Genomic DNA, 22,338 nt, shown 5'->3' with positions numbered 1-22,338 from the left:
GCAGCTGACCCCCTAATAAAAGTGAACAGACGTGCCTTAGGAGGTTTTGTTTTTCTTTTGTCCTGTTGTTATGCCCAGTTTAAGGAATCTTTTATTGTCTTTCAGCTATGCCATACTCAGCAATAAATTTCTCTCTTATGTTTGGCCTTTTCCCCTCTGGGAGTTTGGGATTCTTTCCCATTTCCATTTCTACATTTTTAAGCTGTGACAACCATCCTATTGCCTAGTTATTAGCTAGCAGGGCAGGTGTGCGATGTTTTCTTTTAGAAAGGATAATGTTAGCACCCAAATTCAGTGAGCAGCACAGGGATCATCCTCCGTTTTACAGACTGAGAACACAAACAAGGATGTTAATGTAAGACCATAAGCTGGAGAATGAAGACCAAAACCAGGTCAGCCTAGGCTAAACTGAAATAACGTGGAAAGTGGAAACACTATTCCCATTAAAAAATAATCCTGCAATAATATCTATATAGAGATAACTTGGATTAAGGGCAAGGCTGCTCTCTGTATACCAGCAGTGCACAACTGAGCTTTTAAGCATTGGTATCTTCCATGTCTGCAGTAGCAGACATTTACTTTACTACTCCATGAGAAAATGTAAATCTAGGAAGGAGGCTTCTGCCAGGCTCTTGGACACACTTACACTGTTACTGCATTTGCAGGATGGGTCATACAGAAATTGTGTATCACTTGCAAAGTCTAAAGACATATGTGATTGCATCTTTGTGAATTAATAATATCGGGACCATCACTGTCAATCAAGAAAATAAAAATTCTAATCTTGGTTTCTTAATGGTGATCAAAACATATGTCTCAGCTGAGTATCTCCTGCTTTGAGAAGGCCTTCAAAGTAATTTAGGCAGATTGTGTAATGGGGGCAGTGATAGTTGATCTTTCTTTGGACTGAATCTGTAAAGACTCAAAGACGAAGCTTCAAACTTGTCTTGCACCATGATTCCTGGATGTGGGTCCCTAACAGATGTAACCAGGGGAGTTAGATTTGCTGTAGTCAAAGGCAGTAAATTATTGACTTATTCATAATAAGGCCGTCTTAGGCATGCAGTGTGTTGCTGGGGTGAATGAACTCACTTTCAAATAGATTTACCTGTGCCTGAAGGATTAGTTAATAAAGCACATTTGTTTTAATTTCCTTTACCTACCCTACATTTACAAATTATAGTTCCTAATTAATGACATCAGGAGTGGAACTTGGGCTTTTAAAGCACCAGACCCATGCTGTGCTGTAGACACATTTACATTCCATTTATGCAAGTCGTCCAATTAAAATTTACTCATAGAAAGTATATAATATACCAGAATGAATACATTATTTCCCCTATTAAATCTGCTTTCTTTGCTTTTCAGCAGAAGTGAACAACCTTTTTCCTTTGCCCCAAATGGGAATTCTTTTCAACCCCCCTGCCCCCCCCGAAATAGGCAGAAAAATTAAAGGAAAATTTCTCAGATCAAATTAGTAAATTATAGGTCTTAAATAAAGAATTGGGAAAATGAAAGGCTTCCCTTTAATTTTGTGTACATGACTGCATTTAAAAATTGAAAAAACGTGGTACGATCCTACACAATATCAATGCCCCTTCACATCAAGAGAAAAACATCACAGGACTGAGATGCCTCTGTCACAGGATGGCCCATATCTCAGAGAAAGCAAGTCATTCAATAATAGCAGCACGAACTACTTCAGGTTTTCCTTTTAAAGATAATGAGCAAAATTTACCAGGCACTTGCCAAACAAAGACACATAAAAATTACTTCCAAAAGCTTTCTGGCACACGCTCTTCTTATTAAGCACAGGAACAATTTTCATGCAGCATCTGTGAAGAGTTTCTTGTCAGACCATAGTAATATGCACAACAACTTTCGCAGCTCCTCAGTTCTGAGCGGTGCCCTTCAGTGCATCCCAGTGCCCTTCTGCTCCCGAAGGGTAACAGAGCAGCCTCTGCAGAGCATTTCAGGTGTGCAGCTAGCGTTAGCCTTTCCACAGGTTCATTTTCTTGCAGGCGCTTATGAGCAAAGCTGATCTAAGCGCGGCATCTTCAGTAAGAGCAGCTACTGTCAGTAATTCTGCAAATGAAGGAGTTGGTGTTTTCTGGAACCACGGAGTGAACAAATTGGCATGAATGATACCTCCCCACATGGTCGATGAAATTATGCCAAATTGTAGGTAGGCTTAATGCAGTAGGTAGAGGGAAGAATCATGGTATACTATTTGAAATTTTCCATGCTTCCACAGGAAAACAGCAGATGGCAGCAAGAGAGACAGTGTGCATCCAGATCTGGGGTTTGCCTTCCTCGCTTTGGTGGGTAGGCTTTGAATCATTTCTTGGCTAACTTCTCTTCTAGTTGGTCATGAAAATATAAGACAGTTGAAATGCCCTTTTCTTTTAGGCATGTGATCTCAGTATCTGTGATCTTCATCCTGGCAAGGTATTTCTTGGCCCAAGTCTCTCTGGCCTGGCACTGAAGTATCCTTTGTCCTTTTATGTGGTTTATAATGCTTGAGAAATCGCGCTGAAGGCAAAGGTGAGTGCCCAGAGCAACTCGATCTTTTTATTTTGTTTTAAATATAATAGTGGTGAATAGGAACATTTCTCGTTCTAAAGCATGCTTCTCAGACAAAATCCTTCACACGTCAGGGCCACAGCTCCCAGGGTTTACTGCTGGATGCAGAGAATGTATTAGACCGGAGACAAGATAGGAGAAAATTGCTGCCTGAGCATCATGTGATAAATAAATGGAGTCACAGGCAAAGGCAACGCTTTTCAACAGAGAAAGAAAAGTGTCATTCAAAACCTAATATTGCTGAAGTTGTGAGACAGGCATTAAAGACAAAAAGTTTCATTTAATATCCAGGTGCTCATGAATTCATCCTTTAAACAGCAGCCCCTGGAGGTTAAGATTTCCACAGGAAGTTCAGGGCATTGACATTAGGTTCTGCAGCTCCACCTCTGCAGAGGTATAATATGTTTTAAGGAAATAAAGCTTGAACTGTGAGAGGGGCAAGTTTCCTTTAGGGCTTCATAGCTGAGAAAAGCAAGTGCATTGGGACAGTACAGAGTCAAATTTAGCAAAAATGTCTTAAGTTAACCATTCCTGTGACATTATGAATAGCGTCTCTTTTTTTTTTTTTTTTTTTTTTGGGCAAGTTCCCTACTTCCATTGTTTTTACAGACATTCCTATGTGAAGTTTTTTCTTACTCTTCCTGCATATTATATGCTGGCTATACAGATGTCTCATGCTCGGTAGATTCCTTTACCACATTTCGGATCAGGCAACCCAGTCCTCTTCAGAGCCATATATTTCTAAATGATTTTTCTCGTTACTCTGCTAATTCTTTCACCATGTTCTTTTCTACTGTGGGATATAAGATTTTTTTTGGCTCAAACGGCCCTGCTGGGTTGACTGCTTGTTCCAGTCCCCGTTCACAACTGATAGTGATTTTCTGAAGGTTCCTTGTTTCAGATTTAAACAAGAAAATTTCTTATGGTCTCCTAGTGACTTCAAAGTTACAGTGCTCTTCCTGTTCCTATGTAAGCCTTTTAAAGGTTTCCTTTGTCTTTCTGTATCTCTGCATGCCTTGGTTGAAGTATGCATGATAATGAATGACATTTTCTCTCTGAATAAAAGATGTACCAGACAGACTATATTGGCTATACATACTATTTTTCTCTGCCAATTCAAAGGAGTTAGAGATGTCTCCAGCATTTCTTCATATGGAAAACCATTGTGAGCTGGTTTATATTTTGCTGTTCCAGCTGTTACAATTTATGGAGATCAAAATCTGATTTAAATATTCTTTCTACAAAGACTGTCAAACCAGAACCTTGCTGGGAGAGGACAGGTGGCAGCATACGAAAGGGGGAACTGATCTGTTTCTCTTATTTTTCTTATTTCAATATGATTGCTACTATAGTTTGTGCTTCAGGTAATGTTCTGAAGTCTAGGAGATCTGCACTGAATGTTTTTTTTGTCACGTCCCTCCCCAGCTATGTCAGCCTTCCAGCATCATTCAGAGCTGGGAGTACCTGAGGGGTTATCTGTACTGACCATATACCTGGCTAAGACCATTTCCACCGATTCTTCCAGGGCATACCACACCAGTAGAGTAGATGAAAGGATGGAGTCTGCCCAAATCTTTTACCAACATGGAAGAAGTGGATGAGCAACCAGTCCACTGGTTTATGAGGAGACTGTAAAGATAACAGCTAAGTGGAAAAGGCAAAAAGCACCATCAGGCACTAGTAGACCTTAGTTAGTAGTCCAAATGAAAATATTGCTACTTAGACTTATAAGGGTTTCGGGTAAATGAAACAGTAAAAGTTTGATTGTGATGACAGGCATTTGGAAGGGCTTTTAAATTATTCTAGCTGGTTCCACATCAGTAGAAAAGAGTAACTGATCTTGAGGACTGCAAAAAAAATGTAGATTAAAACTAGTAAACATGAATAAAATGGGAAGAAAAATACAAGACTGCAGCAACTGAGGAAAAAAACATGGAGGAGAACTTATGTCTGATAATGGGAGGAATGGAGCAGCCTTTCTTTAACAGACCTGGAGTCGTTAGTCATCTTTTTCTTGTTTTCTATGCCTTATGGGTTTAGGTTTGTCGAAGGAATACTGCTGAAAACATGCTGTGTACTTCAGGCAGCAAGTGAAGAGTTGTATTTGAATCATTTTTGTATGTAGCAAAAAAAATTACTCAAGGGCATTTTGAGTGCTACTGTCTTTCCCCAAGGAAAGCGGAGGAGTTGGTGGGCAGGTACCAGTTTCTCACTCTGCTCGTCTGTCCATTGCATGGACAATTGCACCAAGCAAAATCAAAATACTACCCTACTCTAGCAGCAGTGCTTTATGTCCATTCCTACTCAACTAGCTCTCACTTAAATAGATGTAGGATAGTAAAAATCCTGATTCAAGAACATGCAGCTCACAAATGGAGGAAAACTACATGATGCATAAAGGGACTTTCACAAAAAAATGGCATTTGTCATGCGAACTCATTTCCTTTTAATAAACCAACCTTGGGGTTTTTTTAAATACAAACTGTTATCTGTAAATATTAATGAAACCACATTATAACGGGAATATGAGAGTATGGAATAAGCACAGTTTGGATGTAATGTGAACATACAATATGAATAAAATGCTTTTGGTGCACTTGGACTTGGCTGCATTTTATTTTTTCTCAGCATTCTTCCTGCTTTCAGTTCCTGTATTGTCTATACTGGTTATTTAAACAAATTTGGTCTGGATTTCATCTGAAAGAAGCAAGGAGGACCATATATGCCTTTTAAGATAAAATTCATGTTTCCTTTTTAGTATTCCTACTGCTTGCTAAATGATTGCAAGTACAGTTTATCCTCTCAGTTCATTTCGGCAGAAGAATTTGAATCACCACTGGAATGCATGTGGCAAGCAGAGAAACTCTACCAGCAATGAAGCCCCTCATCAAAAAGAGCGCCTAGTAGTTTTAAGACTGCATTATGGCTTGGATTGATTTTGTGGTGACTTTTGTTTGGTTTCTTGCCATTATTCCAGAAAATACAAAGATCAAAGAAAGAAAGTCGTATTGATTGGCTTGGGTCTGGTCAAAAACTAGATTTGTGTCTTCTAATGTAACTAAGATTTTACAGATGACTTGGTTCATGTTAAAGCTAGGGATGCATGTATATTGAATTATCAGAGGATTAGAACCAGCTGCATTTAGTTTGAAAATATTTTTGTGCATATTCTGTCCAGCAAAATGCACAGAGCAGGCTCTTGCTATACGAATTTTAGCAAACACCTAAAAAAACCCCCATGGAGACTAATTGAGGGTCTGCCCCTGTTTACTGCTGATTACCTTTTCTTCAAAGAAACCACATTGTGCATGGCTGAACACATGAGTTCAGGTCCATAAATCTCATCTTTGACTGTGAATTAACAGTAAAAAGGATCAGATCTGAAGAATTTACTTGAATAAAACTAGAATCCAGTCCAGTAACAGTAGGAGATCCACAAGACACTGGGAATGACTTTCCAGTTTCCTGCCTTACATTTCGTGCACCTTCATAAAGGGATTTTGAACAATCTGATTCTAATTTTGTAATGTTTTGCACTGACTCTGCACATCTGTAAATGACTACACCAGATGCAAAATGATGAAGAATCAGCACTAGTGAATAGTGGATTTGTCTGCTAGCAGAATTATACTTAATTATTTACTTCTTTAGATTCTGAAGATTAAAATCTTTTCATAATGTCTCAGGACACCCAGAAATATCAAACACAGTGCTAAAACAGACCATAAAGATTTTCACTGTTAAAATAGATTTACCCCAATTTATTAAATTTATTTAGAGCTCTTTGAAGACACTAACTGAAGAACACTTAAATTATTAAAGTATTCCAAAGATACTTTTTCTTATCATTAAAAGACCAGCATCCACACTTGCAGCAATGTTACTACCATTAACTAGATAAAACAGAAGTCGTTTTCCTAGCATTAGTACTATGTAGTTTATTCTGTTCCAGGCTCTTAAATTCATTACCTAAGAAGTATTGTGAAAAACAAGGAAAAATTCTTGCTTAGTGTCCATGAAGTCTTCTGTTATTGATGTCCACTTACAGTGAAATTATTCTGGATGCTCATCTGCAAGGAAGATCATTTGCTGCAAAATTCAGAATTCTTTTGCTAAGTTAATCTCTTTTTGCATATATGTCTTAGATTTAAAATACATTATTAGTGGTGCTTAGTAAGACTAGTTAATTTTTTAAGGGGTAATTCTTGCCAAATTTATTGCATGGGATAATCTCACCAGAAAAAGTTCAGGCTTACTAGGAATAAGCACTTTATATTTTTATTAAGTTCAGGGGATATTTCTTTGCAGAACTTTTTTCCTGAAGGAGATCACTTATGGTAAAAACAGCATGCTTCTGCCATGCATGTTTTTCCCATAAACTTCAAGTCCCTTTACAGCATATGCTGATGCTTCTGAGAAATAAGGCTTTGTCTTGAATACAGAGCCAAATCAATTATTAACTTCTCATACATAAGGTTTATGGTGCAGGCCAGGCCTCTAAAGCCAAGTGTGATTTTGCATCAGGTATTATAGCTATATGATTTTACTAAAAACGTAGCTTTACTCTTGTACACATGTATTTGTATATCAAAGGAAAATACAAAGCAAAGTCTTAACTCTGTCTTCATCTTGCCTGGGCAGTCTTTGTGGGTTGCATTGGAGCTGTATGGGTTCACTACAGGTTAGGCATCTCTCCCTGGTTTTCTGCTGATTACCTCTTTAATTCTCAGCAGTAGTGAGTACAGTCTAACTTGCTGCAGCAAACTCCAGTGAAAAGCATTATTCAACTCCCAGGAGATTCTTTTCTGGAAGTCCTGTTTTATTTTTTCTTTTGAATATTAGTTTAAAAGGAAAATGTGGCTCTTAAAATTTCTCGGCCTTACCAGAGAAGGCTGGAAGGCATTCAGGCCCAGAGTTCAATAACAGCCTCCATACTTGTGCAAAGATTTATTTCAGTTTTGCTTGCTAGCAATTTTTACTAATTTTAATCAGGTGTCTAATTAACTTTTACCAGGTTTCTACTTGCAGAATCAAACCAGCTTACAGAAGGCTTTAACAAATACATGTATTTTTCTTCTCTTTCAGTCTGTTCAGTTTGCATTCAGCTCAGGTTTTTGAGCTTTCTTCACACCAGGGGATATGGAAATTGCTTTTAACTGATACCTGAAATTCTCTTGTAATCAGATTTCATATTTTCAGGACTTCAGAAAAGACTTCTAATTCCATCATTGATTTTACAATATTAATAGTTTATAACAAGAATAATGATATGCTAGATATATAATAATGTATTGACTATTGTATTTTAATGCCATGTATATTCTATGATATACATTGTATTTTAATACAATATATTGCAATAAAAATCTATAATAAAGGCTTTATAGTCTTCTCTGAAATGTTGATGTCTGTCTCAAAAAAAGGGCGAGTAAATCATTAGACATCCACAGAGCTGCAGCAATTTTCAGAAGCAGAGAACACTGCATGGTGTTTCTATGCTGAAATAATCATAGTGCAATTTCTATTTTTGAAAAATACATCTATCAAGGGAATAGATCTGATCTTAGATTTGATTGCACAACACCTAGCAAGAGAGGTCATGGATCGGCTGGGTAGGCACTAACCTGGACCACAAAGAGCTAAGCTCTCCTCAGCCTCTCCTGGGGCACCCTGAGCAAGCAGCTCTGCTTCTCCACGTCTGGATCCCACAGAGGGATTCCCATCCCGTGTGGGATCAGAGGGGCCCTGTTGCTCTTCTTACTCAAATAGTCATGAGAGTACCGCATGAAAAGTGTTCAGCAGCAAGCAAATACATCTTGACTCACCAATGTGATATTAAGAGTAGATATTTCAAACTTTCTGTTCCAGCCTTTAAAAAGCAAACTGATTTGGGGAAATAATCTTCCTGATTTTTCTTTTTCCCGGCTCCAAATCATTGACTGCTACTGATGGGTCACATAAGTAGGTCTACACTAACAACTAATGCAAATTACAATATTGCAGAGAGGAAAACTACCCATAAAATTTTTGCTTAGTATGCTAATGTAAGTATAAAGTAGGAATGAAGAAATTTAAATAACAACTAAAGACATATTAAAGAAAAAGGTCTAGGCCAGCTCTTCTTCCATTTACTTGCCAAGACTGGAAGACTGATTTCATATTGCTTTGTGTGCACTAGCCACGTGGGACACTGTCACCTAATCATATCCATGAACCTCCCGAAACCTGGCTGACAAGAATCTCCATCCCACGAGACTCACACCAGAAAATAGTTGTGCAGAGAGGTGTCAGTGAACATGGGTTCATTTTTTAAATGCAAACCACATTTCTACCACCTCGGTTTCGAGACTAGCCAACACCTTCAATGTAAATACCAGACAGTAATAAAAAGAGATAAGGCTGATGTTGATTAACTAGAAGTTTTGTTATAAAATAAAGCATGAGATTTAATGATCCTGAGTCACGCAGTGTCAAGTTCAAGAAATTGCTTCACCGATTGTTTCACTAAGAGGGAAAATGGAGTTTAGAGAAGGCCAGGTTGCTTGATATGATGGCTTGCGTCATTAAATCTATTATTAAGTGATATGTAGTATATTATGTGATGCAGTTCCAGATTTATAAAATGGATCCTGAAACTCACTGGGAACTGGTAATGCTAGATACTTCGTACATCTGGTTATCTGCAGAGTTGTTGAATTATGCCCATGGGACTTGCCTCTAGGCATTCTTTTTTTGTTGTTGTTTTTTGGTTTGTTCTTTGTTTGGTCAATTTTGACTCCTGTATGTAAAGTTTTCTGGAGCATTCACAGATTATAGATATTTTCCTGATAAGGTTATATTTCTGAGGGCTGTGATCCTGCCTGTGGATTCACTGATTAACGATGCCTGTAGGATACCCTATGGCCTTACTTGAGTGCAAAGGCAACAGAGGTAAAATCGTCAGACACAAACTGGTAAGATAACAGTCGAAGGGAACAGGTAGAAAGCGACAAGCATCAGAAGTGTCAGTGGGGAGCAGAGTGGTGGTCCGAAGGAGGAAATGGGCTCTTTTCTGTGGCAGCAGCGCTTCATCTGCTTTACGGGCAATGTTGCACTGCGGATGAAGCAGCTCTGGAGAGAGTGTGAAAGCTGACCTGGGGAGGTCTGAAGTCTGAAGTGAGGTGGGAGCCATCAGCAGAGCAACATCAATCTCCGCTGACTGGGGCCGCAGCTCTGAGCCCTCCGTTGGCTTTGTGGTTCTGCGAAGGTATCTATTGGAATAATTCAGCAGGAGCACAGGTTTCTTTTTAAAAACTACCTGGAAATAAGAACAGCACAGAATCTGTAAGTCCTTTGCACAAAGAATGAATGTTTTTTTCTCTAGGCCTTGCTCTTGTAAGGTCAAAACTGAGAACCTGTAATATAAATATGCTAGTGAAACTGCTCCATATGGCTTGATCCCAGTTCCCTGAGATCACTGACAACTTCTTTTGTGTTAACTTAAATGGACTTTGGGTAGGACCTGGTAATAATTAGAGTACAAAATGTCTGGCACTCTCAGGAAAACAGGTGGATGAATCCATAACTAAGCAAAAAATGAACTTGTGCATATTTATTGTGGACAGCTGCAGGCAAAATCCCAATGTTTTAACCCTGTTATGTGCCTGCATTCCTTTGCGCTAACCACTTGTTATTTATCAGTTGCACCACACCAGCACCTCCTTATGAGGAAGAATTGGCTGTGATTGATACGGACACCATCCTCGGCGCATGGCCTTGCCCAAGGGACTCCCGGGGAAGTTGGGGACATCCGGTGTGAGAAAGGACTACAGGCTGCCTGCTGAGTGTAGCCCTTCAGTCTGGAACTTCTTTGGAATAAATGCATGTGGCTCTTCATCACCTCTTTGGAAAGAAGGACAAATTTGCATAGCAAGAGCAAGAAAAGCAAAGGTACCAAATCCGTTACCACACCCCCCACCCGTGAATGTGCTTTTCCAACCTTCCTTGAACCAATTAAAACTATCAGTTGAGTGTTTAATGAAATGTGGCTTAATATTCTTTATCAATAATCATTTCAGAGATAAGGAGATTCTGCAATAAGCTACATAAAAAGGAAGCAAGGGCTGTGTCTAGCAGACACTAGGCACACAAAAATAATTCTCATGAAAAAAACCTGCGTTAGCAATAATGTGTCGCCGATTCACGTCATGATCTGCTCTGCTTTGCTGCTCTGGAAAGGACTAGGACTGCTTCCAATAAAAATGAGAGACAAACCTTCACTTACTCCAAAAGCAGTAGGCTCAAACTTTAAAACACTCCTTTCATTTCACCCACACTTACTGATATGTGTCTGATTAATCAATATACTGTACAGAATTTGAAACAGGCGTTCTAGAAGATTTGGGAAATATCCTTGCATATTTTATATGTTTACACATTGTTAATTTGCCACCTACTGTCACTAAAACTGCAGTCTTTTGTTGTTAGCTTCAGAAGGTTTTGCATTAGGCCATAAAATTTCACTTGAAAAATAGAATTAAGGATGAAATCCTGATTTCTCTGAAGTCAATGACAAAACTTGAATTTTATTTCAGTGTTAATGCTGGTGATTGCAAAGGTAACCTTCCACCAGGTATTCAATTCAATTTATATAATTATATTTTTGTATATGTAATGACTAATACTTCCTCATTAATGTTTAAAAGAGATTTCAAAGTCTGTACAGCTATGTTTGCTTGCCTACAGAAGAGAGAAATAGTTAAGAAAAACTTCCTAGGACGCTATATGTCTTAATGAAATTATTTTTTACTTTCACTGTTTAAAATCAGCCCTGCCTCTTTTTCTCTCTCTTTTTTTTTTTTTTTTTTAATTTTCCTGAATCTGGCAGGGCAATGCTGAGATGGCCATCAGTTGTCAAGATGATCTGAATCTGAGGCTGGTAAATTGTCCTGGTTTCAGCTGGGATGTAGTTAACTGTCTTCCTAGTAGCTGGTACAGTGCTGTGTTTTGAGTTCAGTATGTGAAGAATGTTGATAACACTGATGTTTTCAGTTGTTGCTCAGTAGTGTTTAGACTATAGTCAAGGATTGTTCAGCTTCTCATGCCCAGCCAGGGCACCTGACCCAAACTGGCCAACAGTGTATTCCATACCATGGGACGTCCCATCTAGTTTAGGAACTGGGAAGTGGGGGGCAGGGAATCGCCGCTCGGGGACTGGCTGGGTGTCGGTTGGCGGGTGGTGAGCAATTGCCCTGCGCATCATTTGTACATTTCAATCCTTTTATTACTACTGTTGTCATTTTATTAGTGTTATCATTATCATTATTAGTTTCTTCTTTTCTGTTCTATTAAACCGTTCTTATCTCAACCCAGGAGTTTTACTTCTTTTCCTGATTTTCTCCCCCATCCCACTGGATGGGGGGGGAGTGAGTGAGCGGCTGCGTGGTGCTTAGTTGCTGGCTGGGGTTAAACCACGACATAAATACAGATGGAGTTTCAGATTTCAGGCACAGAGTGTTGTGAACACGCAAAAAAAAAAAAAATCAGGAAAAGATTTTAACATCTACCTCCTAATCTGTGTTAGCTTAATTTATTTCTCTAGGTGTTTACTTGTACTGGGAAACCACCATGACTTAGCCTATGCCCTTTCACTGTTTGCATAAGTGACTTGGTAGAAGACATTGCTTCACTGTCTTTAAACTTCCAAACTCCTATTTCCCATTACAGCTTTACCTGGAGTTGGTGGGATATGCAGTACAGGATTAAAACAATACCATGGGAAACTTAAAGTTTCTTATTCTTCATTCCTTCCTTTTAAGGGCTCATGACTGAACTCACAAATAAATATCAGGTATAAATTTCCAGTGCCTGTTTGTTTTTATTAATATCCACATAATTCTTACAGTCCTTTTGGTGGTATTATTCTGGGAAGAAGCGTGCTCCTCTTTCTGTGTTGGCTGTCAAATCAATTTTTCCTATCTTCTTTCAAAAGAGGAATTTATTTCTCACCAAGCACTATCAGTCAGAATTTAAGATAGAGTTTTAAACCATGTAGAGTTTGGTTTTAACTGGGCAATTTTTTATTTGGAATAGTGTTGAATTAGAGCAAGAAGTGGCATAAAGAAGACACATGTATGACTCTGCTGAAAGCTATTGCTGGGCTAATTCTGCATTGAATTAAGGAGTTTTGGAGTTTTACTACTCTGAAAAAAACTGTCCTCTTTCATATCCTAGCACTCTGTGTTCCTAATAGTTCACATTACCTGGTCCTTTCTCTTCACTGCACCAAGGACGGTTTCTACAACAAGGCAACTAGTGCTAGTGGGGTTGTTATAACACCATAAAATATCCATGAAGGCACCAACAGGTTTTGCTGTCTTTTTTTTTAAGACAAGAACAGGCCAGCACAATACCTACTGATGGCTAACCTTACTTCTTTCACCCTTCCAGTATATCTTCAGTGCTCTGCGTCCACAAAGGTTACGCAAGAGAAATGAAGCACACAGTAAAAATATGCCTTTCTAACACTAGAGATGAAGAATTGGGCTCTTTGTATTGCACATTAGTTGCCTCATTTTGAAAAATAAAATGGAGCTAGAGCACTGTGCATCTGCTGCTGGACAACATACAAGGGGTCAAGCACAGGTACGTAGTATCATACTGAACCCTCCTCAGTACCTGCTGTGAGCACTCCAGATGCCTTGCTTACATCTAGGATGTAGGGTGAGATGACAGTTTAGTAACAGGCATTTCTCTGCAAACTGCCTCTTCCCTCCCCCTGCCATCACTCTGTCATGGAAGACAAAGTCTTGGATTTATGTATTCATAGGAAAGTTACCACTTCTACTTTAAAAAATGGAATAAGGTAGCTCACATCCATTATGCATTAGGGGTTTCTGGGCAGGAAGCTGGCACTGGATAATTGGTGCTCTATAAATTCACACACTCCGTTACTGCACCATATCCTCCCTTTGTAGTGAAGCCGTAAGGACGAAATCTCTATAAGCATTTCTCATGACAAAATCCTCTGGCTAGATGTAATAACAGCTTTTTGCTTGGCCATATATTTTTATATATCTAACATTTTCCTAAAGCTCCCATTCCCAACATTTCCTTTTAAATATAGATGTCTTCCAAATCCTCCTAATTATAGCTATTATCCTTAATCTCATATTAAGGCAGGTCTATCTGTGATGAAAAAAGTGCTATACAGCTACAAAGAGACAAACAGATAGTGCTACCTGGCATAAAAAAATGTTACCTGGCAGAGAAAGCTGGGAAGATAATGGTTAGATAAAAAACCCTCTTCCTCCTTTGCCATTGAAATGCTTTAATCACATCAATGGATTCCCTGCAACAGCCACCCTGGCAGCAACGTGATCTTTATTCCTGATCCACCGCAGAAAGCGTAGCTGAACAATAGATCCCTTGTGCTTGCTCTGAATGGGCAAATAGATGGGAACACCATCAGATCTGCTGCGCCAGTCAACATCAAGTAGCATTAAAAATCACCAGAACCTGGATCCACCTCTGGTACATGCAAATCTAAGCATATTTCAGCAGCACATAGTGTCCAACCAAAGCTATGTGTTTATTTGTACTTACAACGTAGTTCTCGTTTTCCTCACAGACTGTGATTGTATGGATTGTTCTAACTATCTATGAAGAACATATTTTGCAAGAACTATTTCTATGCTAGCAAAATAACCACAGTTATTATTTAAACAATGTGATCTGGAGTTTCGATCTGGATGCACCAGTCACACCATTAATTTCTGTTTCATGATTCATTTGGTACAATTCTTGGAATTATTTTTTTATTTCAGTGGTCTTTTAAACTGTCCCTTTACTATTGTTTTTAAGTCTAATGTTTGGATTTGATGAGTTCCTAGAAAATAAGCTTCAGTCCTGCTCACTTCCATGCTGGCATCCTTTGGAGAATTCAGTGTTCTCTCCTGCGAGCCCTTGGAGAGCGGTGTAATGTGTTTAGCACGATGGAGTTTTTTCCTTTTCCTGTGCTCTGCTTGTCAACAGTACATTACCTTTGACTTTCCATGTCTCCAAACTGTTCCTCAAGCAGATTGCATATGAAATTTAGTGCTCTCCACTCTTTATAGTTTTCCACTTGTTATGCGGAGGAGGTAACAAATCCTTCCCTCACCACAAAATACCTCTCTTGCCAGTCACAGTCTTTAATGTTAGTGTTACTCGTAGCCTGAAAGGGCTGTTAGTCTCCCTGAGAGGCAACAGAATTGATTATTTATGTTCGGCTCAGCCTCTCTTCCTTTCCCGTGCAGTCATCCCATGTTTTCAGTTCACTGCAGGTGTAGGAGCTGGACTTCGGCATAAGCAGACCCCCAGAGACAGAGGGACGCCTGAGTACCAGCTCCTGGTGGTACCTTTTTAGCAGTGCCAGCCCGACACCTGGCTCCTGACCCAGCAACACCTGCCTGGGACACCGTTTTGTCTCAGCCTACCCCTTAGTCTCTGCAAATCTGCAATTACAACCCCCCACATAGTCTCTTTATGAATTTCTACATTTGCTGTTTCAAGGTGAGGAGCCTCAAAAAGAGACGCTTTTAGCAGGATGTTTTGAGAAAAAGGGTCCAAAAAGGATGTGAATATAAATTAAGCAAATTTAATTACTGTTTGGAAAGTACATTTCAGTACAGTTTGTGGCTGTTCTTATCCAGCAGTGCCGTGCACAGACAGAGGGAAATTATATGTATTTACAGAGGGAGAAAAGGATTTGGCTGGCTCCAGTGCCTTCAGCTGACTCTAGGTATATTAGCTATCCAATTTTTAAAAAAGATTTTAAAAGACCTCTGTGGACCATAGCTGCCACTTCCTCACCATTTCATGGGTGGCTGAGTTGTGCTGCGGGCAGGAGGTCCCCGTTCCCGTTGTTGCCCGTGGAGGTGGAGGTGGTGGTGGCAGCAGGGGGTCCCCAGGCACCTGGGGAGATGGGAGGTTGGCGGCGAGCCCCGGGGCTCCCCTCTGCAGTCCCCTGGGTGCCCCCACACCACTCGGCTATGGTGAGACCCCCCCAGGTCTCTGCTGGTGCTGTCTCCATCATGCCCATTGCCTCCGGAGCCCTCAGCTCTGGGGCCAAAACATGCACCTGAGGATCCTGGCGTCAAGAGGCAGCTGAGATGAGAGGGTCGCTTCCTACTCCTCCAACCTGGAGCTTTTATAATCAGACTTTGCTCATATACAAAAGCTGGGGTTTTTCCCTGTGTTTTCTTCCCCCCCGGCCCTGATGTCCATCAGAGCTGAAACACCAGCTGAGACCCCACGCAGTCGCAGGGCTCACAGGGCTGGACCTCAGGACGCGGAGCCTGCAGCCTGTCGACCCCACCATTTTGCAGAGACTTCAGCTCCTTCACAAAAGACATGCAAACAGAGGAAATGGTCCTTATTCCTTCTCTCCACAGTGCGCACACGCTCCAGAGCAGCCAGACTGTGGCCTTCTGGTTTTCATTATGACTAAATGTTGGAAATGTGGTGTGCATTTTCCAGAAGGGGCATGTTGTGTATTTAATTTATGAAAGTAAAGAAGAGAGGAAAAGTCTTCTAGATTCCTTTTGGTTCAGCATTTTGTATAAATCCGAGAACTGGGGTAGTACTGTGCCATGTCTTCCAATGATCATTAGCCAGATGTCTGTGTATATGCTGTTAAAAAATAAAATATTATAAAAAAGATTTGTGCTACTGTTTTATTTGTAATGCAGTTGTGTACAGGAGTCTTATTAACATTTCTTGATAAGAAGGACATATACCTAGAGGAAAAAAAAGCTGCAGTATGTGGATGCTATTTCAGTTCTGAAGCCTAGATATTTTTAGCACCTTCATTTTTGGAATAACTTCTACCCTAGCTCTATGAAACAGAGATACACAATACGTGCAGAGAATGCAGAAAAAGACTTCTTTTACTTCAACTATGCATATGTACTGGGCTGCACAGTACAGCGTGTGTATTGGGAACTGGCTTAGAGCTGAGACTTGGCAGTATGAGGGTGTCCACGGGACAGATAAATGAGCAGTTTGCACTGACGGACTCTGGTCTGCACCTACAGAGTTGCAACAAGACCTCACTCGTTGAAAAAAACTCAGGAGAAACATAGGATGTCATAAACCTGATTCATTCCTACTTTGTAAAGATGTACATCAGGAGTAAGGTTTTTTTGATCCAGTGAGGTTAAGATCTGAATTGAAGAAATGGGCTATCTTTGTCTGATAAGTGAAAACTCATGTCTGCTCTGTGCAAGCTTTTCACAGAGCAAAGGCAGTACACCTTGGCACGTGGGGTTTCTGCTGGGAGGTAATGCTTGAGTGAGCATGAGGAGCACAGGCAGAAAATTAATGAACAAAAATCCAGCCTTAATTACTGATGGAAAAGAAAACATCTCCCTTCCTTCAGCTGGAGCTGCTGTTGCCCAGTATTTGATCCTTTCTTTACAGGGCATGAGCAGCATCCTGAACTACATGGCAGAGTTACCTCCCAAGAAAAGGTTTCTTCCCTAAGAAGTGCCAGAATTTCAGCATGTGAACAGCATGAAACAGGGACCGAACCAGATGCACCAGCCCTATGCATTCAAAAGTCAAAAGGCAGATCACAAAAATCACGAGATTTGTCTAAAAATCATGAGACAGAAAAATACTAGCTGTGCAGTTCTTTTCATTTGCTTTGGATTGTTAGAAGTTTTCAATTTCGATTCAACTTTTCTCCGCAATCCTGGGGGCAAATTAATTTTTAAATGAAACCTACAGGACTCTAGAAACCAAAGTTTAAAAAAACCAAACAAAACAAAAACCTTGAAATGGTAAGAGTTAAAAATATTACACTCAAAATATGGCATGAGTAGCTGGGAAGGATGGGTTTATTACAATTAGAATGAAGAAAGAGGACATCAAATTAATTCCAGAACTTGATACTGCTGACATGATGAGGGAAGGTAAAGGACAATATAACTTACTAATACGATGCATATGTTTGTAGTGACTCTATTGTAGTGATGGGAGGTTGCCAAAGACTTTAAAAAGCATACACATACACACAAAAGCCATTCTATGAGAGGAGAGCTAAGCATCTCTCTGCAAATTCTGGAACTAATCATGAAGCCAGCATTTCTTTCTTCCCAAATCTCATGGTGAAGCAGATTGGGTGTTAGCTTGGGAAGGAGAGCCTTACTGCCACCATGAAATAGTCTTGGGCTTCCCTTAGTACTTTACCTCACTCTTGCCCTTTCGCTGAAGGAGCCATAGATACAGACAATATTTTTTCTTTCTCATTCTTTCTTCCTATGGCTTTGTACTTAAGATTTTACATGCATATTCAGGGATATTGAAGGTATGTTTTGTAACTAGGGGTGAAAGCTCACGGATGTTGAGGACAGAGGCCAAGCAACAGCAGGGCAGATATTGGTGGAAGTCTGTAACCTCTGTTATGTTTCGGAGGACAGGAGGGAGGGCCAGTTGTTGTGCCCAGGTGGGCTTACCAGGATGTCCTCCCATGAATCCTAGCTGCTTGTCATTTTAATGACGAAAGCAATTAAATACATTCAAGTTGGGAGGCTGATGTTCTTCAAAGCAAAGGGACCATACACATATAGAGCTGGGGTTTTCCCCCATGCTCTGCAGGGCACAGCTGTGCCTGCACCAGCTACGCCAGAGCCTGAGCCACGCTGCTACGAGGTGATGGCACCAAGCCTTGCTCACCGGGTATCATAAGGGTACACGGGAGCAGGAACTGCTGGCTTCGAGGAGCAGGATAGCCATGTATTCACTCCTCCAGGAATCACTGGTGATGCTTCTCAGAAGGCAGGGCTTTGCTGGAGGTAACTTGGGTACCTTGGGAGGGTACTGCCCCGGGCAGCCGGCAGACCCTGCAAGGGGCCACTGTTTTCCCGTTTATGAGCAGCCTGTGGATGGCTCCGCAGGATCCCAGATCTCCTCCTCAAGCGAGAGGAGCTTTAGAGAGAGCAGAAAAGAAACATATTTTCACAGCAGGGAGGAAAAGAGAAAGATGAGGAGCGTGGCACTAAACAAGGAAGAAAATCTGATGGGGAAAAAGAAAAGTTGGCAGCAGGGAAAGCCAAGTCCAAGTACTAGCCTGTGGGTTGCATGAATTATCTGTGCAATTAGGATAATAGCTTCCAGGGCAGTTACTGTGGAAGAAATCCCATAAGACTCCAGGAGAAATTGTTAAAAAAAAATCCAACTACAGAAAAGAAAAACAAAATGATACACAGATGAAAGATCCCATTTTGTATTCTTCAACAAACCGTGCTCTAGAATATGTGATGATTTTTTATGTCTTCAATATTTTTCTTTCCCCTTCTAATTGAGTTGTCTTTCAACTTTGTCTTTTTTTTTTTTTTTTCCTTTTGGTTCTGCGTGCATAAATCATGATGGCTGGGACTTTCTTGTTGACCTCATCTGCACTAAGAAGTCTCGTGCGAAGTAGTTCATGATATGGTGGCAACATCTGAACCGTATTTCACATAACTGCTCATGTATCATTGTTTGTAACACTGTAAGTGCACGATTGCTGGAGACAAGTACAAATTACCCTGCTGGAAGGCTAGCTGGTGAGATTTATGTTGTATTGTTGCCTGTTCTTCCAATAGGAAGTTCTCTTTACTGGTACAAGTATGACCCCTCCATTGAGCAATATACTACATGGCCAGACATATGGAGTCTAGCCTTTCTGTCTTTATGGTGCAATACCAAAATATGCTACAATACCTGACATAACTCCAACTGAACCAGCTCCAGAACTGGGAATAGTTTAGCTGCATCAGCACAGTGGTATGCCCAGGCTAATTAAAATAGGGCAGAGGCTGCACTGATACAGCTATATTGTTCCTGAAACCAAGATATTATCTCAGCAAAGAGCTGCACTGTGCCATATATATATACTCTTTAAGACTGATGAGAGATATATGGATATATCCTTCAAGATTCAGAGACAAGCACCCATGTAATAGTTTTCATCTTACCTACCTGTTTTAAATATTGGCACAATCCTAAATGATTTTCATCTCTCTTCCCAGGTTTTCCCCTACGTTCCAACAGCTGCTGAAGAAAAACAAAAACCCACAACCAATAATGACTCAAGGAAGGAGTTCAGAAAAGTCCTCAGCCAGTTCTTTTAAAATTCTTGAATAGAAATTGTTGAAGCCTTCCCACTAATATCAGACATTCTGGCTTGTTTATTACTGTTGAAAATTTGGCCATTTTCTCAGAGTTGGCCATTTGTTCCAATACATGCACTGAATTACTTAGTCCTTTCACTCCTAATCTTTTAAAGATCTCTTCTCACTGTTCTTAACTGTGCTGGCCTTAATTTTTTTGCTTGCCTTTTCAAGTTTTTACAATGCTTTGTAAAATGCATTTCCGATGCATATTTTTATCATAAACTTCCTTTTTTCTTCCACTTGCTATTTTTAAAATTTCACAGCTACTTTCTACATTCTCTGTGCTACTGATGCTGCTTGAGTCTTCCAGCTATGCAGAATTTTACCCAGTTCTTTTCTCTTTCATGGTCATAACTTGCTGGCCATTTTCTGCCTTCGACCATATGAAGAGTAGGCTCATCCTCTTCCATGTCCTAGATGCAAATGGTCAAGCCTTCCAGCTGATTTCTTGTTGGCCAGTTCTTTCTACATTGAACTGAAGCAAGTGATGCTTACTGAATATGTTTGCTCAAGACTGCCTCAGTTTCTCTGTTGGTCTCAGGTAGTGTTGGAGCTTTCCTGTGGTTCCAGGCTCCGGCAGACTCAGCAGAACCGCCAAGAATGGGCTTTGGGGAAGAAAACATGACAGGCCAAAAGCACTGTTACTGGCTGTTGTATGACTGCATATAGAGGTCTCTTGGGAAATTTGAAGTGAATTAAAATACCTGTAGAACTTTCTTATTTGTTGCATCTGTTGATAAAAGAGAACAAGGGATATTCAAAGACTGCATATCCTCACTCTCTGTCCTCCCACAAACAGTGGCAAATAGTACATCCTGGGGAGAAGCTTAAGAACTTCCATAGAGTATCTTCTCCAACTCCAGAAAAGTTTGGCTTGGAGTCTTCCTGTCCTAGGGGTAACGTTTTTGTTTTTTACAGCCCCAAATGTTTACTTACATATCTTAATCCACCCACTTTATGAAATCATGTCATCCTTTAGGAACCACAGTGCCCTGTGACAAAGAGTTCCACAGCTCAGCCAGGCACTGTGTAAAAGGCTCATGTAGAGAAGGGCTGAAACTTTGCCAGTCAATTCCGTTTCATGTGAGGCTTCCCTCCTGAGCTCTATTGTTTCACTAAAATGCAGATAGACAAATAGAGAAACACCATTATTTTGAGTGTAGGGATCTGCAAGTTAAACCACTGAGAAGCACATGCAAATATAGATGTCTGTTCATGAAGCTTCAAAAATTTGCTAATTAATTGATGATATCCCTTCTTGGGATGGCATTTCATGCCTTGACAAGGAATAGGAAGAGAAGAGGAGTTGTTGGAAACATCTGCATTGTGTGCAGGGCAGTGTAGTCCAGAGCCTCAGCTACTACAGAACCTCCTCAGTTGGTGAATGGTTTGGTTCAAACATTAAATGAGACACCAGAGTGCCTATCCAAAATAGCTGATATTTCTAACAAATCTAATTAAGATCAATAGCTGTAAGTCTGTCTCAGGGGAGAGTTGTCATTAAGGACTGTCAGGAGGAGGTACACAGGAAAAATTCAAAAGCAAAACCAACCCTCTCCCATCCACTCCAGATTTGTTTATCTGTACCTAAAGTCCTTTCCCTTTATTTGGGCTCAGTAAATGAACAACGAAGAAATCCTGTTTCCAGTTTTGCTTTTTGCAACACACTAACAGCAAAGATTTACCAGTGTTAAGATTTGCACATTTCAAAGAAATGAGCTTGTTTCTAGAACCTGACCTAATGATGCTCATTTTCTTTTGAAGCTTAGCCATCTCTGAGAGCCAGCAAACAGAAATGATGCCTTCTGCACTGCCCCACACAACTCTATCCAGGCAGCTCTGCAGGCATTGCACCGAGTATGAAATCAGAGAGATACTGAGTAAATTTATCTATGAAACACAGTTGGAAAATCTAAGATCTGGAAATGGATAGCGTATAGGCTAAACAAGTAGAAAGTGTATTTAATAAGGTACGATTTAATTTATTCACCTTCACCTGTCTCCCGGTGATACCTTTATAGGTAAAAATTGTGCAAGTGGGATCTATCATGGCGTGGAATGAAGGAAGGGAAATACACTTCTGACTCAGACAGAGAATGTATCTTACAAGTATTAGCCTATTTAAGGGGAGTAGCCATGCAATTGCCTAATTGAGGAACCCCCTCAAATTTGCAGCTGTACCCTGGCAGCAGACCAGGTGTCCTGGGCCATGCCTTGCTTGCATGTGTATTTGCATACTTTCAAATTTAAAAGTAGCATAGGGAATTGCATCTGCCTGCACTTTAACTTTCTTGATGAAGGTTAGACAGCGGCACCCTGCGCGTGAGAAGGTAGGGGCAGAAAGGCACCCTTTTCCACGTCAGTCAGAGTATCAGACTCTCCTAGCACATCCTGGATGTCACCTGCACCCATGGGAGCGGGAAGAGCCAGCCCAGTGCTGGAGACCTGCTCTCACAGCTTGTCAGCGGAGATGCCGTGCAGGCCGGTCAGTGTGAGTCAGTGTGCAGTATCACTCTTCAGATGATCCCACCGATACAAATCTCCTGGGATAAGCCCTCAGGAAGTAACACAAACAGGT

This window comes from Haliaeetus leucocephalus, unplaced genomic scaffold, assembly GCF_000737465.1.
Source record: "Haliaeetus leucocephalus isolate CR32 unplaced genomic scaffold, Haliaeetus_leucocephalus-4.0 Scaffold526, whole genome shotgun sequence".
NCBI lineage: Eukaryota > Metazoa > Chordata > Aves > Accipitriformes > Accipitridae > Haliaeetus > Haliaeetus leucocephalus.
The sequence above is the reverse complement of the archived record's forward strand: the minus strand, read 5'-3'. Positions refer to the sequence as shown.